Consider the following 27442-nt stretch of genomic DNA (forward strand, 5'->3'; position numbering starts at 1 on the left):
GCAAGAATCACTCACGTGCTACTTCTTTTCAACAGCACCTTTACAAAATGCACAGGATTAGAGTGCCACCATCAGTGGTAGACTAGGAGATCTCATGGAATTTCCTCTAAGGAACATGGGCCTTTACCAAATATGAGACAAGGTACCCACCTTTTAAAAAAATTTTTATTTTTTTTAGGCAGTAATTTTCTGAAGGCTGATGTCAGAGTAGTATGGGAGAGAGATTTTAAAAGGCATCAAAACTAAGAAGCTGATGGCTGTGTCATAAAAGAGAGACCTCTAAAAATTTGGGGAGCTGGCAGCTTAACTGTAGAGATAGCAGGATCTCAAAACTCTCACCAGTAACGAAATCCCAAGCCCCAGTAAAGAGAAAACTGATCCTGCCATCAAATCTGTTGAAGTAAATAGTGACCTGAATTTTAAAAACTGCAGCAATTCCCAGAACGACCTCAATTATAGGTTAGATGCTTAGGTTAGACTCAACTTTCTACCATCAGTAGACTGAATAGAAAGGGAAATGCTCTTTTTAAGGAGTCAATATTTATTTTATTCTCTGCTTCTTTTTTCCACACAATATCCAGCATACAACAAAAAAATTATGAGATAGGCAAAGCAGCCGGAAAAAGTGATTCATAATCAAGAGAAAAAGTAGTCAATAGAAGCAGTTCAGATGTTGGAATCAGAATAAAGACTTTAGCTCGTCAGTATTTTAAAGAATCTAGTAGAAGAAAGGGGACAGAGATGAAGAGTTTTAACTGAGAAAGAAAGCTGTAAGAAAGAACCATATTTTTATGTTGCATGATTTTGTATTATTTATATTGTAACAGTGAGAAGATGTGTATTGAAGTTTTAAAAAGCTTAAAAGCAAATTTCCAAAATGTTACATGTGCAGTGGTTAAAGTGTAATTCAAATACTTTAGGAGGAAATTTCAATGCTATGGAAAAACTTTGGTATAGATCTAGGCATGCCCTGAAGTTTACTGGCAATAATGGTTCTATTGTAGTTGGAGGCAATCATTCAATGAAGTGCTCCTGATGGACACCTAGACATTAAAATGGTGACCATACTAATAGTACTTCTAAAAGCCTATATGTAGGAAATAGACTTTTCAATCCCAACAGTATGATTCCAGAAAAACAATTGTCCCTAGAAGCACTGTTTCCTCTGGGATCAGACTTTTTACTTGTCTTTTCAAGGAGCAACAGCAGATCCTTATGCAGTTATGGGCATAATGCTGTTATAGAGTAATGGGCATGCTGTCCAGGGCAGTCAAGTTTAGTCTTCGGCTAGATGTGGCTGAAACCAATAAATGTTGATATTTAAAATATATATTTAATTCACCTTTATAGAAGGATATTGCCTTTTCAGGGCAACATTCTTTATTAGATGCTACTAGCAGAGTTAAATACGGGTAAAACTGAAAAAAAAAAATAAAGCGGTGTGTCAAATAGGATGAACGGTGCTTAAAATTTAATGAGATAAAACCTTAATCAGGTGGTGTGGATGATGATGCATCTTCTCAGTTTATAACGTGCTCCTATTCAAGTTCACATTTAAGTTTTCATCAAGCAGAGAAACTCTTTAGTCATGATCCTGTGGTATATGTTTTAGAATTTTTAAATCTGTTTTCTAGCCCAAGCATGAATTTGTAATTATGATCATATATTTCCTTGAAGACTGGGTGTGTGTAAGACCATGCATCCTCAATCCTTTTCAGTAACGGTAATGGCAAGAACAAGGTTGAGTTTGGTCTGTATGTATCTCGGTGCATCCCTTGATCAGAAATTTGTAGCTGCCTCATTCAACTCCTACTTTCAAGTTCCTTATAAGATTTAATTTTGTGTGTTTTCTAAAAACTGAAAATCAAGATTTTTTTTTTCTAAGAATTGAAAGCTGAAGTACAGATTACTGATGAGTTGAGAAGTCCCTCTGAACACATGCTCAGTGGGAGAATATCCAAAAGAGATGTTGTAGAGCTGAGGGAGAGAGAATTCCTCAGCAAGAATTTTTTTTCATTCTATGAGAGTCCTGTTTCTTATATCCTGGATTAAGATATGGCAAAAAAGAGAATAATTTGAGAATGAGATAGAGGAGAATAAAATAACTGGATTGAACTGTCACTTCAAATTCCAAACTGGCTCAGAAACAGACTGTGCTTACTGAAGAACAAGCTGAGATATATAGCTTGTGGTGTTTTTTTTTTATTGGAAGAAATATTAAGCTTTGCTTATCAGTCACCTGCAGGGGGAAGGGGAGTGTAAAATGACAAGACAAAGTGGCAAGAGGAGCATATGGTCATCTCTTTTTGCTGCCCAAGGTTTTATAGAACATGCTGTTCTCTGGGACCTCCTACCTCCATCAGGAATAAGCTTATGTGCTACATTTGGATCTTGATCCACTGGCTTGAATCCAGTTTATTTCTCTCCTCAGGGGTTAAGAATGAAGACAAGCTTGGGGTATATTCAGTATTGTGAAGATAAATATCACCACTTCATTTTCAAACAAAATATATTTTCCTCTTCCTGATTCCAAATGCCTGTTTGTCGAACAGCTATTTGCCTGTGCTATGTATATTTGGGTAATGTCTAAAAAACAAGTTGGACATTGGCTTAGGGTATTTGGCTTCTAGTCCTCTACAATCCTATGATCACCCCCCTCTAGTCAGATCTTATATTTTCCATTTCTGGTTTCCCAGATATAATTCCAATTTTAGTGGAAACAAACAAATAAGGCCATTATGGAGATCCAATAGAGAGTTAAGTTTGTTTGCTTGTTTCATGCAATTTATAATCTTTTGTGTGGTTTAATATTCTTGTTTCAGTTTGGTTTGTTTGTTTGTTTGTTTTTTGTATATGACTTATTCTTAAAGTTTGGTCCTGACTATTGATATCCTTGAGTGTAGAATGTAAATTTCAAAAACAGTTGGATATCTAAAACTTGGATGACCTTCAAAGTTCCTTGGGAACAATGAAACATTTTTCCATTTCTACAGCCTCCACAGATGTTTATATGTGATAGACATGCTATAGTCAAGTGCTGAGTAAATAAAATATTTGTGGAATGCTTGCCATGTACTCAATAACGTGCCGGTTATTTGTAAAGGACAAAAGAAATAGAGTCCTTGTGCTTCTATTCTCTGTCTGGACTACTGTCACAAGTACTTTACTTGCCTTTTACATTACTCTTCCATTGTTACCTTTCTAAAGCCCTGATCTCAGGGCATTATTCTTCACTGTTTATGAAATAAAATTCAAGGAACTATTATTGCTTCATCAGCTTTACCAGCTCAACAGACAAATTATTTTTTCCCTACAACATTCCTAGAGAATTCAGGGCTTCATATGTTTGGTCATTATAGTTCCTCTGAATCAATCATTCTTTCTTAGGGCTGACATTAAATGCCACCTCCTCTGGGGATCCTTCCTTCATACTCTATCTCTGTCCATTATTTTCTTCTCCTTCTTGAATTCCATAGTGCCATTATTTCTTGAAGCTTTTCCCTGAACTATGAGGTTATGTCATTATTCTCATCCTGGAGTTATCAAATATTCCCTTGCTGAAGTTGAAAATGTCTTCTTTTAATGTCTTACTTTTCTTTTTCTTGAAAGGTTTTCAGTATAACAACATGTTGGAAGATCACTTTGGCTTCTAGGCATATAGATTCACTGTCTTATCATATATCTAGGCAATCAAAAGTTTTTCCACCTCATCAGTCAGTCCATCATGTTTTCTCATCACTGCTGATTACATTTATCTAATGTTGCAAGTTGTTTAGCTCGTCTAAAAAAGTTTTCTGGGATTTTCTTTTTTCTACTAGAAAGGTTCTTTTAAAGCAAGGGTAAAAGATATCAGCTACTATAATTGTAGGTAAGGAGGGTCATTTATATATTGTTACAATCTCATAAAATATGGAAGATTTAATTACTAGAATACTCTTCACAAAAATAAAAAATGCTTTAAGGTCAAGAGATACATTTTATTCCTCTTTATATTTCCTTAGTACTTTGTACAGTGCCATGAATATAGCCAGAGATTATTGAACATTTGTTAAGTTGAATAGTTTCTAAAAGGAAAAGCCATGTTAGTGTTTCTCTTCCTAAAATGTTGCCATTTTATTTCATGAGAAAGACCCAACAGAAATCATAAAATATGATCAAGGTTTCTCTACCAAGATATGTTTTTTTTCCCTATGAAATCACAGCAAAAGTAATACATTTTTTATGGCAGCCATTAAAATATCATTTGGTGGTAGTTCTCCCCTCTCAAGTTAATAGTCCTTAACAAAGAAGCTATACTACAGAAAATACAGGCATTGCCTTCAGAGTAGAAATGTAAATAGCTATAATTTGTTCTTCCTCATTTTTCAAATATATACCATCTGGTTTATCCCTTAGCCCTGGAGAACCATTTTTAGAATTGTTTCTCCATGATCTATTCTCCATCCCATTCTTGCCCTGGAGATATTCCTGTACTTATCATTAGCTCACCAGGCTCTAATAACCATTACTGTTTATAAAGGTATTCATTATCTTCTAGAAGTTTGAGCAAAGTTATCAGAACCCAATTCTTTCACACCAGGATTCTGCAAGGGAGCCACAAATTGCAGACACCATTTGGGATTGGGGTATCTCCTACTAATAAACTTTTACCAAAACTACCAGATTAAGCTAGTACTTAGAAGTCCATTCCAGTTGCTTTCTCATCTGGCACAAATTTTGAAGCCCTAGGTTACTAGGCTATACCTCATCAATTCATGATGCCTCTCTGTTCTGATTTATGTAGCATGAAGTTGGAAAACTGCATGGGACAGCTGGTGCTTGACTTCCAGTCTGGGGGTTCTTACATGGTACAGTTTTACTTGTGGGTTCAAATGGACCCTTATCCTATAGTACTATTAGAATGATCTAAGAAATGTAAGAAAACAGGCCCACATATACCATCAAAACAAGATGTAGATGGCTTATTTGGTCAATTTATGACAAAGGAGGCAAGGATATAAAAGGGGGTAAAGATAATCTCTTCAATAAATGGTGCTGGGAAAACTGGATAGGTGCATGGCAAAAGAATAAAACTAGATCACTTTCCAACACCATATGCAAAAAAGAAACACAAAATGAATTAAATATCAAAATGTGAGACCTGAAATCATAAAACTCCTAGAAGAGAACATAGGCAGTAATTTCTTTGACATTGACTGTAGAAACATTTTTCTAGATAAATCTCATAAGGCAAGGAGAACAAAAGCAAACAAAAAAAAGCTTTTGCACAGTGAAGGAAATCATCAACAAAACCAAAAAGTAAGCTATTGGATGGGAGAAGGTAATTGCAAATTATATATCTGATTAGATGTTAATATCTTAAGTATATTTTAAAAAAGCATGTAACTCAACTCTCTGTTCCAAGAAAATTGTTTTAAAAATGGGAGAGGACCTGGATAGACATTTTCCCAAAGAAAACATACAGATGGCCAATATAAATAAAAACATACTAAACATCACTAATTGTTAGGGAAATGCAAATCAAAACTACAGTGAATTACTACTCCTCTTCATTCAGAATGACTAGTATCAAGAAGATAAGAGATAACAAGTCTTGCTGAGGATGTGGAGAAAAGGGAATTCTCATGGACTTAGGTGAGAATGTGTATTGGTGCAGCCTCTATGGAAAACAGTATGGAGTTCCTCAAAAAATTGAAAATAGAAATACTACATGATCCAGTAATTCCACTTCTGAGTTTTTATCCTAAGAAAATGAAAACGTTAATTCAAAACCACTTATGCATCCCTATATTTATTGCACCATTATTTACAATAGCCAAGATGTGAAAGCAACCTCAGTGTCCAATGATAGATGAATGGATAAAGATGTTATATATACATATGTAAGAGACTATTACTCAACCATAAAAAAGAATGAAATCTTTTTATTTGCCACAACATGGATGGGCCTAAGGGTATTATGCTAAATAAAGTCAGAGAAAGAAAAATACCAAATGATTTCACTTATATGTGGAATCTCAAAAACAAAACAATGAACAAATAAAACAAAACAGAAACAGACTCACAAACAGAACAAACTGACATTTGCCAGAGGGGATGAAGGGGCAGTTGCAGGGGAGTGGGTGGGTGAAATGGGTGAATGGGATTAAAAGATACAGTTTCCAGTTATAAAATGAGTATGTCACAGAGATATAGAGTACAGTATAGGAAATACAATTAACAATATTGTAATAATACATATGGTGGCCAATGGTAACTAGACTTATCATGGTGATAATTTTGTTATTTGTATATAAATGTTAAATCACTATGTAATTTAACTGAATTAACTTAATAATGTATGTTGACTATAATTTAAAAAAATTATAAATATTCCTGAAAAACAGGATAAAAGATGCAATTTACAAAAAGATATAAACATGAGCATTGAACATATGAAAATAGATTCAACTTTACTCTTTAAAATAAATTCAAAACTCATTAAATAATGTATCTCACTCACTAGAGTGGCAAAAATTAAAAAGCTTGACAATACATTTAATTGTCACAGCTGTGGAAAATCAAGCACTCTCATACATTCTGGAATACAAAATCCTTATGGAGGAGAATTTGGTATTAGCTAATAAAAGTACATAAGCATCTATCCTTCAACCCAGCAATCTCACTTATAATAATTTATCCTGAAGATATACTACAAGCAATACAAAAAAATACATAGACACAAGAGCTAATACTTGCAGTATTTTTTTCAGGAAACTACTTAAATGCTGTGTGCTCGTAGAAGACTAATTGAATAGACTATGATCCATATATTCAATGGAATACTATGCAGCTGTAAACAAAGAATGAGAAAAATCTCTATGAATTGATGTGGAGTGATCTCTGGGAGATACAGTTAAATGAAAAAGGGAAATTGCAAAAAGATCTTAAAAGCTACATTGTATAAAAGAAGAGGAAATAAGAGAGCATATGTACATCTACTCCTTTAAAAATACAAAAATAAATCAGGAAACAATAATGTTGGTTACCTACATGGGGTAGGAAAAGTGAAATGGCAGCAATGCTGGAGGCAGTAACAATTTTCTGAGTGTATTCAGAAAAGCAAACTGAAAACAAATGAACCGTATTTAGAATAAATAATATAACTACACTAAAAAGGAGCAGGAGAAAGAGCTATTCCAATGAATTTATGAACAGAGTATTTGATCATATACTCTTAGTCCTGCATAGGATTTCAAGTGCATGTTAAACATTTTACCAAAATGGACTTCATACTGGCCATGAAACAAGTGTCAACAAATTTAAAAGGATAAAAATCGGGGAGAGTATGTTCAGACCATAATGTATATAAAGTAGGGAGAAATAGCAGAATGATAACTAGAAAATATTTACCCCCTAACCTGAAAACTAAGCAATACACTGATAAATAGTTCATGGGTTGAAGAAGAAATTATAATGGAGGATTAGAAAATATTGTGAACTGAATGGTAATGAATATAACATGTTAAAATTTGTAGGATGCAGCTAAATCCATGCTTAGATGGAAATTATGACCTTTGATGCATATATTAGAAAAAAAATCTAAAAACAACTATCTAAATATCTTCCTCAAAGGGATAAGGGAAAAGCAAATGTAAACCAAAGAATGTAAATGTAAGAAGTTAATAAACTTAAAAAAATCTTCAATAGACAGAATTTTAAAAATTCAAAAGGTATGATTTAGAAAAAACTACAAGTGATAAACCCCTGGAAAGGCTCCTCCAGAAAAAGGAAGACCCAAATAACCAATATTGTGAAGAGAATTAAAGGAATATTATTAAAGATTCAACTGACAGGAAAATGCCACTGGTAGATATTATGAGCAACTTCATATCAATAAAATTAAAAATTTAGATGATGTGGACACATTCCTATAAAAATAAAACCTATTGATATAAGAAACAAAAAATGTGAATAGTCTTACATCTATTAAGTAATTGAATTAATTATTTAAAACATTCCCATAAGAAAATTTTGGGATCATGTGACTTTAGTGCTGATTTCTTCTAAAATTTAAGGAATAAAATAACACTGATCTTATGCAAATTGTTCCAAAAATGTAGAAAAATAGAAAATGATTCCCAATTTATTTTATGTGGCTAGCACTATCTTGATACCAAAACCAGATGGACACCTTATATGAAATGAGAGAAAGAGTAACAAAAGAACATTGTTGGGGGTCTGATCCGAGTTGGTGACATAGGAGCCCTCTGAACTCACTTCCTTCCATAAACACAAAGAATCTATAGCTGTATATAAAGCAATTCCTTGTGGAAGCAATCTATAAAATAGCTGAGCAGCTCCTATACATCAAGACAAAAGAGAATAATAGCTATCTCACCCATATCAACATGGGTAGGAGAGATAGACACAGGCTTGCCATAAACCTGACCCCTGGCATAGCTCTATATAATTGGGAGAAAACTCCCAACCTCTCCCTGAGGAGTGAAGGCACCACATCTAGTGTCCCAACTTTTAGGACTCTCACTTAAGAGCTCCTAAATCACCTGGCTCTGAAAGCCAAAGGGACTAGTGTCCACAAGACACACAAAACCATAGCAAACAAATAATTCATGAGGGGCTTGTGTGTACTCAGTGGAGCTGTCTACCAGGGCTCAGTACACAGGCAGCAGGCAAAAAAAAACTCCCATCTCTGTCTTTCCTTGAAAGAGGCCTATCTGCACAGTTTAAAAGCTGCTGCTTGAGGGTCAGGCTTCTAAATTTAGAATGTATGTAGGGACTGATTATGATTCTTCCTGGAGACAGGGGCAGCTAGCAGATACCATCTTAACTTCTCACTCCAGCCTATTCCAAATTGCCAATATCTCACTGGACGAAGCTCATACACATGTCTGGTGCTTCAGCTGCTGTGGCTGTCACCCAAGGTTTGGATCCTTAGAATGCCTGGCTCTGATAGCCAATGGGGCCTGCATTCATGAGTCTAATAGGACTGTAGCAAACAAAGAAACAACGTTTACCAGGCTATTCTTTCAGGACTCAAGACAGAGAGAAAAGTCAGAAGCATCCATCTCTCAGACTTCCCTGAAAAAGTCTTATTTTATACTTAGAAGCTACTTTCTGAAGTTCAGGCTTCTCATTCAGCATGCATCTAGGAGCTAACTGTTATCCTCCATTGACAACAGGGAAGTCTAGTGACACCTTTACTGACTTTTTCCTCTAACCTGCTTCAAGTCACCAGTGACACCCTAGAAGGAAATTGTACACGTCTGGTGCCCCAGATTTTGTGATATCACTTAAGAAATGAATTTAGGATCGCCTGGCTCTGATAGCCAAAGGGGCTTGCATTAGCAAGACCTACAGAATTGCAGCAAAGAAAAGTTATTAACAGGTTTAGAAGAAGCTTCCATGGTTATATATATTCAGACTCAACACAGAGAGAGCAGGCCGAAAAGCCAATCTCTGTTTCTCCCAAGAAGGGCTCTAAATACATATTTTTCCAGCTGCTGCCTGAGGATCTGGCTTTCAACCATCCTGGGTGCTGATTGTGATCCTCCATTTGCCACACAAATAGATCTTGCTCACCCTCAACTACTGGGAGCCACAGAGAACAAACAAAGTGGCATGAATGTCTCTCACAAAAGTTTGAGAAACAACCAGAAACACTGATTTGGCTGAATGCTAATTCTTTCCTATAGGATGCTGCTCTGTCAAGATTGGGAGAGGTGGCTATTTTATCTAATGTGCAGAAACATTAAATGTGAAACTGTCCTGGGTAGCTTCGATGTGGATGGAATTGGAGGGTATTATGCTGAGTGAAATAAGTCAATCAGAGAAGGACAAACATTTTATGGTCTCATTCATTAGGGGAATACAAAAAATAGTGAAAGGGAATAAAGGAGAAAGGAGAGAAAATGAGTGGAAAAGATCAGAGAGGGTGACAGAACATGAGAGACTCCTAACTCTGGGAAACGAACAAGGGGTGGTGGAAAGGGAGGTGGGTGGGGGGTTGGAGTGACCGGGGTGATGGGCACTGAGAGGGGCACTTGACGGGATGAGCACAGGGTGTTATGCTATATGTTGGCAAATTGAACTCCAATAAAAAGAAATTTAAAAAAAAGAAAAGAAAAGAAAAGAAAAAAAGAAAAATAATGTGCAGAAACAACACAGAGTCAAGAAAAATGAAGAAACAGAGGAATATGTTCCAAACAAACCAAAAAAGCAAGGTAAAACTCCAAAAAGAGATTTTTTAAAAAAGATTTTATTTATTTATTCATGAGACACATACAGAGAGAGACACACACAGGCAGAGGCAGAGGGAGAAGCAGGCTCCATGCAGGGAGCCCGACGTGGGACTGGATCCTGGGTCTCCAGAGTCACGCCCTGGACCAAAGGCAGACGCTAAACGGCTGAGCCACCAGGGCTGCCCCAGAAACAGATTTTAATAAAATGGAGAAAAGTGATTTACCTGATAAAAGAGTTTAAAATAATGATCATAAAGATGCTCACTGAGGTCAGGAAACAATGCATGAAAAAAGTGAGAATTTCAACAAAGAAATAGAAAATATAAGAGAGAACTAAATTAAATCACAGAAATAACATAACTGAAAAATACAAGATACGAGTTCGATAGCAGAACAGAATTAGCTAATTCAAAAACAGGGCAATGTATTCATCTGATCAGAGCAGCAAAAAGAAAAATGAATAAAGAGTGCAGGTAACAAAGGGACTATAGGAAATCATTAAACAGGCCAATGTAGACATTATAGGGGGTCCCAGAAGGAAAAGAAATAGAGGAGGGTAGAAAGCTTATTTAAAAAAATAATGGCTGAAAAATTCCCTAACTTGGGTAAAGAAACAGATACTCAAATCTAGGAAGTTCATAGAGTTCCAAATAAGATGAATATAAAGAGACTCACAATAAGACACATTATAATTAAATCGTCAGAAGTTTGAGAAGCTTAAAGGCAACAAGATAGAAAAAAGGCTAACCAAAAATACTTTACCTGGAACTTTTCCTTCATAATGGAAGGAGAGAGAAAGAGTTTTCCGGATAAGCAAAAGCTGACAGAGTTCATCACCACTAGAATGGCCTTTTACAAGATTGTTAAATGAACTTCTTCAAGCTGAAATAAAAGGATGTTAACTAGTAACAAGAAAATAAAAGTATAAATTTCACTGGTAAAGGTAAACATATAGTTGAATCCAGAATACTACAGTGTTGTAATAGTGGTGGGTAAATCACTCATAATTTTAGTATGAAGGTTAAAGGAGAAAAAGTTTTAAAAATAACTACTGTTAATGAGCACACAAGGTAAAAAGATGTGTGTTCACATCTGAAGTGAATTGTCACTTCAGAAACAAAATATATAGGTAGAGTATACTTGTAGAGCTTTAGTACACATTTGAAGTTAAGTTGTTATCAGCTTAAAATAGACTATTATATTTTATGAAAGCCTCTTGGTAATCACAAAGCAAAAACCTATAGTGGATAAACAAATGAGAAGGAAGATAAAGGAATCTAAGTATACTATTACAGGAAATTATCAAGTGTTGAAGGAGAGAGTTGAAGAAGAAAAGAATTACAGAAAATGCCAGAAGAAATTAACAAAACATTAAGTCCATACTTAACAATTACTTTAAAACTAAATGGACTAAGGGGCCCCTGAGTGGCTTAGCTGGTTGAGCATCTGAGTCTTGATTTTGGCTCAAGTCATGATCTCAGGGTCATGAGATGGAGCACTGAGTTGGGCGTGGAGCCTGTTTAAGAGTCTTTCTCTCCCTCTGCCCCTCTCTCTGCCCCTGTTGGCATATGCTCTCCCTGCCCCCTCCCAAAAGTAAATAAATAAAAGGAAAAAAAAGTGAATGGATAAATCTCCAATCAAAAGAAAATGGCTGAATAGGTTTAAAAAAAAAACCAAAATCTATTTATATGCTGCCTATAAGAGCCTCACATCTGTTTAAGGATGCACACAGATTGAAAGTGAAGGAACAGAAAAAGATACTGAATGAAATGGAAACAAAAAGCAAGCAGGAGTATCTATACTTAGACAAAATCGACTTTGGCCATAGACTATAAAAGACAAAGACAATTGTTAAATAATAGTAAGAGCTAATATTTTGAAAAGATAAGCAAAAGTTAAACCTTTTAAAAGGGGAAAAAAAAAGGACTCAAGTTAAAAAAAATGTTACAGGAGACATTACAACTGATGTCACTTAATACCAATGATGATAAGAAACTACCATGGAAAATTACACAATTGTCAACAAACTGGACAACCTAGAAGAAATAAATTTCTAGAAATATAACCTACCAAGACTGAAATCTGAAGAAGTAGAAAATCTGAATAGATTGTTTATGCATGAGGAAATTGAGTCACTAATGAAAACAAACAAGCAAAACAAGCAAGCTACCAACAAACAAAAGTCCAGGATCAGATGGCTTTATTGGTGAAATCTTCCAAACACTTAGATAATTAATAGCATTCCTTCTCAAAGTCTCCCAAAATTTAAGAGAAGGGAATTCTTTCAAACTCATTTTACAAGGTCAACATTACTCTGATCCTCAAACCAGGCAAGAACACCACAAGAAAATTACAAGGCAATATCCCTGATGAACTTAGATGCAAATATTGTCAAAAAATATTAGCAAACTAAATTCGACAGTCCATCAAAAGGGTCATACACTGATGGAGGAGTTACCATGGCCAAGGAGTAGGAGGACCCTAAACTTGTCTTATCCCTCAAGCACAGCTAGATAGTCATCAAATTATTCTGAACACTCAAGAAGTCAATCGGAGGTCTAAGAGAATAAAATCTGCAAGCTTATAAGGAGAAAAGTGACCACCTTTTGGAAGGTAGGGAGTGCAGAAGTTCGCTTGGGGGAGATATAGCTGGGGATGTGGTGGCAGGGAGGCAGCCTTGCTTATGGAGGCTACCACAAAGTATTCAAAGCAGTAGAGCACAAAATCTGAACTTTTAAGTTCACTACCGTGGGGGACTTGCCCGGATTACAGGTGCTGAGGTGGGGAAGAGGGGCAGAGTGGGAGGAATTTCCCCCATGAATAGCTTATATACATAGTTTAATCTACCATATTACATGGTGACAGAGTGGTGTGGTCTGAGGATCCCCTGGGTTGCAGGAAGAACTGGTGGTGCCAAGGTGCTGTGCTCTTCCCAGACTCAAAAGCTGGGAAGCCAGTAGAGAGCAGGGGTCTTGGTGTCAGCTTTCTGCCATAAACCTGCAAACTGCCCTGTAGTAGTGCAACCAACCACTTCCCTGCGATGGGTGGCAGGCATGGTGAGACCTTCTCCAGAGGAACAGTGTATGTAGGTCCCTGCAACCAGGGCTCCTGAAATTTGGAGTTTTGAAACTCAGCCACATGTCTGAAATGATAAATCTTGGACGCACGCAGGGTGAAGGCAGGGGAAACCGAGAGTGATTGCTTTTCTGTGAGGGCTCACTGAAGACTAGGGGTCTCAAACTTTCAGCTCTGAGGCTAGAGGGCAGGGTACAGCCATTTTTATCCAGCCCATCAGTGCTGAAAGCCTTGGGGGTGGGGGTGGGGGGCGGAGGGGGAGGAAAACAGTGCCACCTAGCAGAGGCCGGAGCTACCCAGTACACTTAGCTCCACCGCCTTGCACCTCCGAGAAGCATTTCCACTTTTCCACTGAAGCAAGTCAGCCTAATAATCAGTGCAGCAGGCCCCCTGTCCCACAATCAGCACAACTAACTTGCACCAAGTTTATTGATCATAGAGTGCTGCAAAGCTTCAGCTCTAAGGGAGATAGGATTGAGCTTCCTTTTCACTTTTATTCTTTATTTCTTTCATTTTTATTATTTTTTCATTAGTTTTCTTATATTTTCCAATTCTTCATTAATCTTTAAAAATGTATATATATATATATACTTTTCATATATTTTTGTCTACTTTTATTTATTCATTTATTTTTGAGAGAGATATAGAGACTTTTTATTTTTTAAAGATTTTATTTATTTATTTATTTATTTATTTATTTATTTATTTATTTATTTGACAGAGTGTGTGAGAGCCCTGCAGGGGGAACAGCACAGGGAGAGAGAGAGAAGCAGGCTCCCTGCTGAGCAGGGAGTCCAATGTGGGATTCAATCCCAGGACCCTGAGATCATGACCTGAACTGAAGGAAGACACTTAACCAACTAAGCCACTCAAGAGCCCCAAAGGAGATTAGATTCTTTTAACAAGCAGACCAAAACACATCTAGGATCTAGTTTTCTTTCTTTTTTTTTTTTTTACTGTTTTTTTTTCCTTGTTTTTGTTTTTGTTTTTTTTTCTTGTTGTTCTTTTTTTCTCTTTCTTCTTCTTTTCTGGACAAAACAATGATGAGATGGAGGAATTCATCCCAAAAGAAAGAACCTGAGGTAGACCTCATAGGGACTTAATCAGTACAGAAATAAGTAAGATGTCTGAACTAGAATTTAAATCAATGATTATAAGGATACTAGCTGGGATTCAAAAAAAGGATAGAAGACACTAGAGAATCCCTTCCTAGAGAAATAAAAGAACTAGTCAGACTGAAATTAAAAATGCTATAACCAAGATGCAAACACAAATGAAGGCCCTAAAAATGAGGATGGACGAAGCAGAGGAGTGAATCAGTGATACAGAAGAGAAAATTATGGAAAACAATGAAGGCAAAAAGAAGAGGTAAAGAAAGGTAATCGATCACTAAGCTAGACTCAGAGAACTCAGTGAGTTTTTTTCATAATTATTATATTTATTGCAGTGATTCTGTGGTCAGTGATACTCAATGTTACTGTTGTAATAGTTTTAGGGTGCCATGAAACATTCCATATAGATGGTGAACTTGACAGATAAATGTGTGTGTTCTGACTGGTCCACTAACCAACAGCTCCTCCATTTCTCTCCCTCTCCTTGGGCCTCACTTTCTTCCCTGAGACACAACAATATTGAAATTAGGTCAGTTAATAGCTCTACAATGTCCTCTAAGTGTTCAAGCGAAAGGCAGAGTCAACATGTCTCTCACTTTAAATTAAAAGCTAAAGATAATTAAGCTTAGCGAAGAAGTCATATTGAAAACTGATACAGGCCTAAATCAGGCCTCTTGCACCGAACAGGCAAGTTCGGTGAGAGCAAAGAAAACATTCTTGAAAGAAATTAAAAATGTTACTCCTGTGAACACACAAATGGTAATGAAGTGCAATAACCTTATTGCTGAGATAGAAGATCAAATCAGCCGCAACATTCCCTTAAGTCAAAGCGTAATCCAGAGTAAGGCCCTAACTCACTTCCATTTTATGAATGCTGAGAGAGGTGAGGAACCTGCAGAAGTCTGAAGCTAGCAGAGGCTAGTTCATGACATTCAAGGAAAGAAGGCATCTCCATTCTATAAAAGTCAAGGTGAAGTGTTTGAAGGTGAAGCAAGTGTTGATTTAGAAGCTGCAGCAAGTTATCTAGTAGACTTATCTAAGATAATTAATGAAAGTGGCTACACTAAACAGATTTCAATGTAGACAGAAGAGTCTTCTGTTGGAAAAAGATACCATTTAGGACTTCATACCTAGAAAGGAGAAGTCAATGGCTTTAAGCTTCAAAGAATAGATTGATTGTCTTCTTAGGACTAATGTGGTTGGTGACTTTTAAGTTCTTAGGGCCCTTAAGAATTATGCTAGATCTACTTTGCTTGTGCTCTACAAATGGAACAACAAAGTCTGGATGACAGTTCTCTTTACAACATGGTTTACTGAACATTTTAAGCCTTTTGTTGAGATCTACTGTTCAGGAAAAAAGAGATTCCTTTCAAAATATTGCTGCTCACTGAAATGTATCTGGTCACCCAAGAGCTCTGATGGAAATGTTCAAGATGAATGTTGTTTTCATGCTTGCTAATACAACATCCATTCTGCAGCTCACAAATCAAGGAGTAATGTTGACTTTCAAGTCCTAATACTTGAGAAATACATAAAACCTATAGCTGCCATATGTAATAATTCTTCTGATGGATCTGGCTACAGTGTATTGAAAACCCTCTGGAAAGGAACCATCCCCTCTTAAGGTGTCATTAAGAACATTCATGATACATGAGAAGAGGTCAAAATACCAACATGAACAGGAGTTTGGAAGAGGTTGATTCCAATCCTCATGGAGGATTTTGAGTTCAAGACTTCAGTGGAAGAAGTAAGTGCAGATATGGTAGAAATAACAAGAGAACTAGAATTAAAAGTATAGCCTGAAGATGGGGCTGAATTGCTGCAATCTCTTGATAAAAGTTGAATGGGTGAGTAGATGCTTCTTGTAGATGAGCAAATAAATTGCTTTTTTTTTTGAAAGATTTTTTATTTATTTGACAGAGAGAGAGAGAGAGAGAGAGAGAGCACAAGCAGAGGTAGTGGCAGGCAAATGGAGAGAGAGAAGCTGACTCTCCGCAGAGCTGGGAGCCTGACGTGGGGCTCCATCCCAGGACCCCGGGATCATTACCTGAGCCAAAGGCATACACTCAACCAACAGAGCCACCCAGGTGCCCCAAGAAAGTGGTTTTTTGAAATGGAATCTGGAAAGAAGTTCTACTGTGGGTAAAATGCTACTGAACAAAAATACAAGCTACTGAGAAATTGCTTGTGAAAAGTAGTCAATGGATGTGTCAAGTGTGTTTTCTTATTTTAAGAAAAATGCCATAGCCACCCCACCCTTCAGCAACCACCACCCTAATCAGTCAGTAGCCATCAACATTGAGGCAAGACCCTCCACCAGCAGAAAGATTATATATGACTAGATGAAAGCTCAGATGATGGTTTGCATTTTTTTAGCAATAAAATATTTTTACATATAGGTATGTAGCTTTTTTGGACATATTATTGCACACTTAATAGATTACTGTATAGTGTATACATTAATTTTATATGTACTGGGAAACAAATGGAAATGGATTTCATAGAGCAAAATTTTCAGATTTTTCTTAGGTTCCTTAGTGTTTCAGGAATTTTTACATAATGTTGTCATACCAAAAGAAATACCTAACAGTTTTGATTATTAAGTAGTTAGCTCCCAGCAACTTAATAAATATTTATGTTCTAACAACTTAGAAGCTATGCTTAGAAAATACACAACAATTAAAAGAAAAAACCTAATATTTTTATTTCATTTTTAAATAACCACAATAACCTACTAATGGGATGTATGTGCCTGCTGGGCACTGCATAGATTCTGAAATTTTAGAATCAGATTAGATACTGCCACCCTTATTTTTTGTTCCATATAGATTTTTGCATGTATTTACTTTTAATCACAGCTTCCCTTAACATTTTCAAAACTATGACACACAAAAAGAAACATGGTCCAATTTAATGTTGAAATTGTGAACTACCACAGACTATTACTGTGTCCAGTTTCTGACATATTGAGTATTACTGTTTCTCTAAAATTTAAAATATTTGGCAGTGTCCTGCTTTGGCACATAGTTTAGGAACCATGATTTTTGAAATCACATTGAAAAAAAGAAACACAAGGGAATCCATTGGTGTGATTCCATTTTCATAGGATTTAAAAAGCACACACACACATATATATGTATATATATATATATACATATATATATTTTTTTCTTTTTTTTTCAACTTTAAGGAGAAAAAAACAGGCCAGGAATTTAGCAACATTACTAAGTAAAAAACTCAGCATTCAGGTCCCTGAATTTTCTATCTAGGTCTTATGGTTAGAGCTCCCTTTTAAATTCTGTGTGTGGGGAGATAAGGATCTCAGCATAATTTTAGAACTAGAAGAGACCTTAGTGATCATGTAGTCTGCATTCCTCATTCTACCAAGGAAGAGCTATAAGCCAGAGTCAAAGGAGTGTCTAAGTTCACATAGTGGGTAAGTGGCAGATACTGGCCTTGACCTCATGTCTGTAATTTTCATTCTACTTTGCCTATCTTCTATGTTTACTAGGTTGTCTCTGCATCCTTCTAGCACTCCATTAGAACCACTGCCCCTCATCGAAATCTCTGCCCATGGACAATATTCAGTAAATGTCATTATGGAACTGAACAATGATGGATTGTCCTCTCAGACACAATAGCCAGCAGAGATCACCATTGCAGGGTTCTGACAGCCTAACCCAGGCCTAAAAATGGTCTTTTAATTATTATTTATTATTTTAAAATTTAATTTATTTCTAAAGTAGCCTTTTTTTTAAAGTAGTCTTTTAAAGTAAGCTTTACTAGTTTTTTTCTCATTATGAAAGCAATACGTGCTCGTTATAGCAGATGTGAGAAATATTTAAAAGTAGAAAAACACAATCATTGTTTTACAACCCAAGAAAAACTCTTGTTAATACACTGAGAGTTCTCTAGCTTTCCCCCATGAATAGCTTATATACATAGTTTAATCTACCATATTACAAATATAATTAGGGTTCCTACTTTACTATGTAACTTTATTTTTATTTTTCACTCATGTCTCCCCCTCACCTTTGCCCCCATGGCAACCATCCATCTGCTATCTGTATCTAGGACTTTTTTTTGGTTTCATATATGAGTAGCCATATGATATTTGCCTTTCTCTGACTTGTTTCACTAAGGATAATGCCTGTGAGATCCACCCATGTTGTTACAAATAGCAAGATTTCATTTTTGATGACTAAATAATATTAAATTATATATATATATGTATATGTATATATAATATATATATACACAAAATTGTATATAATTGTATACAATATACACAATGTGTATACACACACACACACACACACACACATACACAATTTCCTTATCCATTCATCCATCAATGGATGCTTAGATTTTTTTCTTCTTTCATATTTTGGCTTTTGTAAATAATGCTACAATGACCATGGAGGTGGATATGTCTTTCCAACATAGTGTTTTATTTTCTTTGGCTAAATACTCAGAATTGGAATTGCTACATCATATAATAATTCTATTTTAATTTTTGAGGAACCTCCATACTCTCTTCTATAGTGGCTTCACCCATTTACATTCCCACCAAATGCATGAGGGTTCTCTTTTCTCCACATCCTTGTCAAAACTTGTTATTTCTTGTCTTTTTGATGAATGTCACTCTAAATAGGTACAAGGTACTATCTATCTCACTCTGGCTATGATTTGCATTTTTCTGATGATTGATGATGTGGAGCATCTTTTCATATACTGTTGTCCATCTGAATGCCTTTGGATAAACTACTATTCAGATCTTCTGCATATTTTAAAATCAGAATGTTTCTTGCTATTGAGTTGTATGAGGTCTTTTTTTTTTAATGAGGTCTTTATGTAGTTCTTAGCCCCTTACAGATATATGATGTACAATTATTTTCTTACATTCAGCAGGTTGCTTTCTAATTTTGTTGATTGTTTCCTTTGCTGTGCAGGAGATTTTAGTTTGATGTAGTTTTGTTTATTTTTGCTATTGTTTACTTTTGCTTTTGATGTCAGGTTTTAAAAAAATATTGCCAAGATCTATATCAAAGAGCTTAATTTGCCTCTTTTCTTCTTTCTAATCCCTTTTGAGCTAATTTTTGTGAGTGCTAAGATAGTAGACAAGTTTTATTTTGCTTGTGGCTCTCAAGTTTTTCCAACATCACTTATTGAAGAGATTGTCTTTTCCTCGTTGTAAATTGATCATATATGCATGGGCTTATTTCTGGACTCTTTATTCTGCTCCACTGATATATGTATTTTTATACCAATGCCATACTGTTTTAATTACTCTAGCTTTGTAATATAATTTGAAATCACGAAGCATGATTTCTTTATATTAATGAGTTTCAAAGATAAAATCAGTATCATTGCTACCATTATCAGCAATAACAACTGCAGTTACTATAAATCCATATTCAATGTTTATAAGGTAGACGACATAAAATTGCTATTTTTATATGTAAAAAAATGGTAAAGTATCCTTGATTTCACATGGCTCAACTCATTTAAAATGCTAGTGAGTAAGGGACAGGCAAGGCTAGGTAGGGAGAAATAGATAAGGGGCCATGGAATCAGACTCACGAAATCCCCAAAACGCTGAGATATGAGGAAACTAGACATAAAGGAATAGATCAGACCACCTGTCCCCAGATGTTAGGGAGTATTTTTCTTTGGTGGCTACAATGTTATCACAGAAAGTGACCAAACCTCAAAGAATTAAGTCATTAATTCTTACTCAAACCAAGACAGCACAAGAATCAAGGCCACAAGCTTCCCAGTCAGTTCTCAATAAAAGACTGCCACTAAAAGCCCTCAGTGGCAACCCTGTCAGGACACCTCTCACTCCTGAGAGCTTTTCCTATATCCTTGCTTAATAAAACTCTATTGCTCTACTCACTCTCCCTTGTCTGTGAGATTTATTCTTCAACTCCCTAAGATAAGAACCTAGCTCTCCTGCTTCACTAGGAACAATATCAAGTGTTTTTAAAGCCTTAAAGAAGAGGCAACTGGAGCCAGACTACATAATGTCTAATGAATTAAGTTTTCTCTGGGGTCTGTTCCCACATCCATAACCTGGAACTAATAGCCTAGGCTCAGATTTATGAGGCTTAAATGATCCTAGCCCTTAGAATGACACCTGGCAGGTAGTAAGTGCTCAATGACTATTAGGTGTTCTAATTATTTCCAACATTAATTCTCAGAACAGTCTTGTGACATAGGAACATTTTATTCTCAGTTTATGGATGTGGAGACCAGAGCTCAAAGAGATAGTGAGATAATAACTTGAACCTTTGTCTGTCTGACTTCAAGCACATTCCCTGTACCTTACATAATAATTTTTAATTAAGTGACAGCTGAATTGAGTCAAATAGTCCCAATGTGGTATTTCATCAGAATCACCAATATTGGAGAACATCTATTTTCTGGGACTCTTTAATGGTCAGTTATGTAAAAGACAGTGCAAGCTATTTTACATTCTGATTGAGAGAAACTAAATTAACCACATTTTTGTATTGTTTTTAGTTTTTAGGTCTGATTAATGAGAAAGCTGTAAGCTGATGGTGACCACGTCTGATTTCATAACATTTCCAGCTTGTGGTATGCCCTTAAGTATTTCTTTCACCTGCCAAAGGATCCCCAAACTCCAGCAACACCATCCTTTGGAATGCTGAGAAGGGAAAAACTCTATGTGGCACCTGGTAACTAGAACCTGTGCTGTTAAACTTGGTCAGGGTTTTGTACAAGACCAAAGAAATATTGTTGACTCTTTCTCCTTAAACAGAATACACAGTCAAGAAATTCCCTTGAGGAGCAACAAGATCTGATTGAATTTTTCAGAATTTTCTATTATTCTATCAAGTTCACTTGACAGCAAAGGACAAACTGCCTTTCAAATGCAATAAGTGAATGCATCAGCAATTCAGAAGGAAAAACGTGAGTTATTAAGTAGGAACAAGTCTCTCTGAATATATTTACACCAACTCACAGAAACCACTGTCCTCAGAAACCTCTGTGACAATCTATTTTCTAGTCTCACTATTGCTTTAAGTTTAACGGATGATAATAAAATACAATGAAATTACCTTTGAGCTCTGAAATGTTTATCAGCTCACACATTCCTCATGGCTTGATTTTTATTTTTCCAATGCAGCTCATTCACTTTCAGTATTATTCCAAGCACTGGAAGTTTATATCCAGGGAATATGCCTATTATGTCTAATATGCCTAATATGCCTAATATGCCTATAATACTTATGCCTATTTCATGTTTGTATAAGAGTAAGGAAGACAGATTTTACTATATATATTTATTTACATATACACACAACATATACATATATATGCTTATATACACATACATACAATATATATGTGTATAATATATTTATATATTAGTTAAGAGGTAGAAGGGGCTTTTGAGATCATCACGTCTCCTTTTGTTACAAGTGAGGTCTCAGAAGCCCCCCAAAATTATGGTATCCTGAAGGCCACATAGCAAACTGGGTCCTAAATAAAGCTTTAGAGAATAAGGATGTGGTAAGTACCTACCATATTATGAGAATTATAGCCAGTATTTCTCATACAGAAATGCTTATACCACTTCTATAATGTTAGTATCATAATTCTCATTTGAAAATGAAAAAATTGAGGCTAGGAAAAGTAGTACAGCCTATAAATGCCACAAATGGAATTGAAGTATTGATGAGATATAGTAGATTCTTTCTACTATGTCAGCATTTCTCTGAATGCATTCACTCCTGCACCACTGATTTTTGCCATATCCATACACTAATATTGGTGGCAGCAGCCCAAGATCATTGATACCAAAAGCAGAAAATGAGATTCTCCTTCTTTCCTCCAGATGTTAAAGAACATTTTAAAGATGTAAAAGAGCATTTACAATGTTAACATTGTAAAAAGTTAACATTCTTTCATATGGTTCCAATTAATAGCAATAATTAATAATTGCTAAGAGCCTTTGTAAGCCAATCATCTGTGTACCAGGTGATTGCACAGAAACACACACTTTCTGCTTCAATGTGAGGATGTGAAAATTTAGGTAACTTACCTGGGAGCACATAGTTACTAAACAGAAGATCAGAAATTCAATTCCAAGTTCAATTCCAATGCCTATTTTTTAATTTTTTCTAAGCGACATGACTGCTATTGTCACTACTCAATTAATCTCTTAATAGAAGCCTATTTTATAGGGACTTAAAGGATAGGAAGGAAAAAATATTCCACAAGCTTGACATTTTTAGAAGGAAATTTTAAAATGATGTCACTAGAACAGGGGAAATAAGTGATATTTATTTAGCAATGAAGAGAAAGCTCACTCAGTTCAAATCAGGATTTAAGAATGTCTGGCTAAATTTTACTTTCAGGAGAGTGGGTAAGTAGGTAGAAGGAGTCTCAGAAATCTAAACTGTTTTGGTTGAGTCAGGAAGGAGATTTTCATTTCTTCCTGATATGGCAAAGGCCATTTGGAGAATCAGTATAGTAGAAGATGGATTGTGAGCCATGAGCCTTGGACTCTGGTTGTTATTTTGTCTCAGTAACTGAGACTTCATTTCTCTGGGTCCCAGTTTCGCCATCTGTGCACCAGGCAGCTGGGCTAAGCTCCCTTCCTGGCTCTGCCTTTGTGAATGGCAGATTCCTTCAACTGGATTTATTAGCACCATATGCCTCAAAATGATAATGTCCATCTCTCAGTATTAGGAGAATATGGTTTGATTGCAAACTCAGCATGTGGGTTTCAACCTTTAGTCCCTCAAGAACCTATTTATTTACCCATATGTGAGGTTACCCTGCTAGATTCTTAGGGAAATGTGTAGTGACAACTGGAGGAGAGATCCTGAACTCTTCAAGGTAGAAGTACAACTGAAATCCATATAGATAGAATTTAAGAAATGAATTATCTGATAAATTTTTAAAAAGTCATTAATGGCAATGAAATGGCAAATTTAGTAGGTGTTATTAGGAGTAGTTATAGTAACATCTAGAAAGAAAACAACATCTGTGATTTGCCTGATTAATGGTTTAACAGAACAGTGCATCTGTTAATGGAATAACACTTCTAGCACTATTGACTATATGTCTGTAAGATCTGGAAACAGAGAAAGGATTATGGCAGAAGAATGGAGTAGGGTGCCAGATTGGCTCTTGGAGATCTAGTTCTTCAGTATTTCAATTCCCCTCTGACTACTGTGACCAGAATTGTGTAGCAATTTAAGAGGACAAATGAATTCCAACAGGTATATGGACTCCTGCAGGCTAAATGAGTAGCTTCTCAGACTGATTTAAAAACTTTACTTTTCACCTGTAGTTGGAGAGGTTTTACCCCATGTCACAGTAGGATTATACTAAAGGTGCTCATCACAGACCTGCCTGTATGCATGGGGCTTTTTCTGGAGTGAGACGTTAACTCAGGGAATAAAAATAGTTTTCCTTAAACTTCAGTTTTTTTTCCTTTGAACTCAAAGGAGAGCCCAAATTTCCACCTCTCATTGAAAACCACCACAATGTGCCAGCTTTGGAGTTTATAAAAATGAAATTAGGAAGGCATGTAATAATCTCACTCTTTTCTTCAAAGCTGTAATTTCTTTCTGCTTTGAGAACAAGACACTAACTCCATCTACTTCCTCAGGCTGCACTGGATGAATGCAAGATATATTATTTATTGTAAAACATATACAGGTACATTTAGGCAGCAAACTTGTGCATAAAGAAGTAGTATTTGCCATCAGCTTATCCTAATGAAATAAAAAAAAAAAAAGCAACATTCTGTTACTAAAAGGATGTGGATCTCTACCCAGTGAGCCAAATGACATTTCAAATGCAGTGTGAAGAAAAGTAGGTATGTCCTGGGCCTAATTCAAAATTTAGGATTAGTGAACATAGGAGGTAATCATTACCCTATTGTATGGAAAGTGTCGGGTCGCTTTTACTTACCCCAACAAAGCTGACGTCCCTTCTGAGCAGGCTCCATCAGAAGCTATGGAAAACAGGACTCAAAAGTGGTGCTATTTCTCTTGAACAGCTTGGCTAAAATATTCATCTTTTGTATAGCATTTTTCATTTCTCTGATTATATCTGATAGTGTCAAGGCATTAAGCTAACACTGTCTTGGAAACACAGAGAAGAAGATGGCCTGGCAAGAAACGACTGTGGCCCATAAACGAAATGGGAAAAATAAGCCGCCTCACTAGGGCCACAAGAGAAAGAGAAGAATAGCAGGACTGTTAGTGTGGGCCCCAGTCCCAGAACAGTGAAAGCAGTGTTCTTGGCTTGGCTGCACATTTACACAGCACCATCACTGTTAGACATGAGTCTTGCATAAATTTCTACTTTCTACAAATCAATGAACCAGCAATATCAAAATTCATACGTGATTTTATTCTCTATACCTGATACAAAAATGACTTTGTCCATTTACCTTTTGCAATACATGTAATTAAGTGTGAGACAATTATAACCTTGTAGTTCTCCTTGGGGGCCCAGAACACAATTCAGTTGCTTGGTTTCAAGGGCCCTTAAAGAGAGAAAAGACCCTCTGCAGTGACTTTTATACACGTGCTGGTGATGAATTTGCCCACAAAGCCTCCAAAGTCTCATTTTGCAGCAGTCGTGGTTCTTATTGATTACTGTTTGATTATACAAAATAAGGAAAGTGGGACCAATATATTATACTTATGGATTATGTGAATGCTTCAGACATACAGAAAACCAGACTTATTTATGGGCTTATGAAGAGTGCTGATTCATACCCTAAAGGAAATTTTCATGTATAATCTTTTTACTGAGTTGTCTGTAATTCTGCTAATTGGAGTAAATGTCATGAACCATTTGCCATATTGATGGATAGTTATTGGTGAGTCCATAAATAAAAGAAGATGGAGTAAGCAACCAGCCTATTCTGAGGGTAGAAAAAGAGGAATATTACCAAGCTTGGGAATAAAAAGAGGTGGGAAAAAATGAACATAATGTCTAACTTCATGAAAATCTTTCCAAAGGATCTTGGTTGGTTGCTAGGGTAATTGTGAACTTATGTGTACTGTTGGATCCTATCAGACTACTAAGAAGAAATGTGGGCATAAAAACATGTTAGAAGGGATGAAACACCCACACATCTAAAATTGGAATAGCTGTAAGATATGTTAGGGATTTTTAAGAACATGAAATTTGCCTAACACTTTAGATAGTCTAGAACTTTTTTTTTTTTAAGGCACTTGGCATTCCATAGTTCTCCATCTGCTAAAGGGAAAAGTGCTTTGCAAGTCCTGTTCCTTTCCTTTCTTTTCTCAGTGTCTCATGGTTTCTCAATACAAGTGTGACCTAGAATCACATATTTCATTAATCACAAAATGTTAGCACCAGAAGGTAATCAGAAGTCATTTAGTGCTGCTTCCCTGTGCTGTAGGTGATGATATTGAAGCTTAGAACAGTTAAATCTGTTCAGGGCCACCTAGGAAATTAGTTGCAGGCACAGGACTACAAACCACATCTCCTTACTTCAACAACCTGTACTCTTTCCCCTTATCACTTCCCCAACCAGAGAGAGAAAGAGAGAGAGAAGCACATTTAATTTTGGGACAAATGAGTCATGCTGACCAATAAATAGTCCTCAAAACTCAAACCTTCCAAGCTGCTTAGAAATTGTAGATATTAATAGGCATGTGGCAAGTTATTTATTCATGAAGTTTGAAATAACTACTACTGATTAGCCAATTAGAACTCTAATAACAATTAACAGATAAGAAATTCTGTGTTCAGTTTTTGTTAGAGAGGCAATGTTTTTCTGGCTGTTAGAATTCTCTAAGTCATGTTAAAGGATTATGCACCCTAGACCTTCATGTAATTCCCCTTTTCAGTAGTCAACTTCTCTTCGTTTATGTGAATTTATCACTTTGTGTATATTTGCATTTCTCATTGACTGCATCATGCTTTTTGTTATGAATTTTAGACAGTTTGTCATTTTAGCCTTTATATTCTTGTTGCCCAAACTTGCCAATTAAAGAAGTAATCATTGATAGAGGCTTTTTGTCCCATCACACATGCAGTACCAGAAATGAACATATGACTAGAATGAAATTTATAAACTCAAAACCAGTTATTTACTACAAGCTATAAAAATTTTACTAGTGTAACTATTATAACTATTATTGACCAACATGTGCCAAGCACTATACCAAGCACTCTACCCAATTACCATTTAATTCCCCAGAAATCTTAGTAAATTGGCCTAACTATTCAAATGGAAAAAAAAAAACAGGGTTAAAAGGGCACTTGGGTGGCTCAGTTCGTTAAGCATCTGACTCCTGATTTTTGACTCAGGTTGTGATCTCAGGGGAGTGAGATTGAGCCCTATGTTGGACTCCATGTTCAACGTGGTGTTCGCTTGATATTCCCTCTCTGCCTCTCCCTCTGCCTCTCCTCCTGCTCACTCTCTCTCTCTCTCTAGAAAAATAAAATCTTTAAAAACAAACAAAAAACCAAACAGGGTTATCAAATTCTTCAAACCAACTGAAATAGAAAAAATTGTAAAATCTTACGGTCAGTGATAAATTAAGACAGATAAGCATTGACTTTAGTGATAAGAAAGGCAAATATCTAGATTAATTTTTATTGAACAAACAAAAAATATTTTAAGTATTTGGAATGGAAAGTAACTTGAAGCATTTAGTTGGTTAACCAGATGCAAACACTGGTATAGGATTAATGAATAAGAGTTGGAAGAAGTATTTAGCAAGCAATAAAAACAGAGGAGGAGTTGGTAACATGAGAAATTAGACATAAAATTAGTTCCTTCAGGACTGAGAAAAAGTGATGGACAGCAATGTAGTTGTCCAGGGCATCAAACACATTTTGATGTTTACATAAAATGTAGCATGATGAAACATATTTGTGAAATGTAACATGATGAAACATATTTCATTAACCAGAACTCATCTTAGAAAGAATATAGTGTAAGCAGCTTGAAAAGAGATGAGAGGTCCACAAAGGGCATGCAGG

General features: G+C 35.9%; 1 protein-coding gene across 1 annotated transcript in view; it reads right to left on the reverse strand.

Annotated features, from left to right (window-relative positions):
• The window catches only part of ATP10B (ATPase phospholipid transporting 10B (putative)), a 249604-nt gene extending 225149 nt beyond the window's left edge, over positions 1–24455 (reverse strand). Inside the window, exon 1 of the mRNA XM_041750568.1 lies at positions 24383–24455. The gene's annotated coding sequence lies outside the window, so the exon portion shown is untranslated. The remainder of the gene's footprint in view (positions 1–24382) is intronic.
• Between the last annotated feature and the right edge of the window lie 2987 nt (positions 24456–27442).

The sequence above is a fragment of the Vulpes lagopus genome, chromosome 3 (genome assembly GCF_018345385.1).
Source record: "Vulpes lagopus strain Blue_001 chromosome 3, ASM1834538v1, whole genome shotgun sequence".
NCBI classification, from domain to species: Eukaryota; Metazoa; Chordata; class Mammalia; order Carnivora; family Canidae; genus Vulpes; species Vulpes lagopus.